Source organism: Mesitornis unicolor, unplaced genomic scaffold, assembly GCF_000695765.1.
Source record: "Mesitornis unicolor isolate BGI_N332 unplaced genomic scaffold, ASM69576v1 scaffold20637, whole genome shotgun sequence".
NCBI classification, from domain to species: domain Eukaryota; kingdom Metazoa; phylum Chordata; class Aves; order Mesitornithiformes; family Mesitornithidae; genus Mesitornis; species Mesitornis unicolor.
In genome coordinates this window covers 1,316-1,601 of record NW_010198643.1, presented here as the reverse complement: position 1 = coordinate 1,601, position 286 = coordinate 1,316, and positions in this window count along the sequence as shown.

The window sequence follows — 286 nt, the reverse complement described above, 5'->3', positions numbered from 1 at the left end:
GCCCCCCGCCGGCACCGGCTGCTTCGACCTCCTCCTGGACGCTGAGAAGTGCAAACACGGCATGGAGATCCCCAGCGCCCTCCCAGGACTGGGAGTCGGGGGGTGTAAGTCTCAAACCGCTGGGTCTTCTGTTTTGGGAGGGGGACACATGGGTGCTGGGGACCCCCAGGGACTGCTGGGGCCCGTGGGGGAGATGGGAGATGCACCACGAGAGTGGTTGATCCCCATCATCATCATCATCGTGGTCACCATCACCCAGTCCTGGCCCAACTGGGACCCCTGGGGA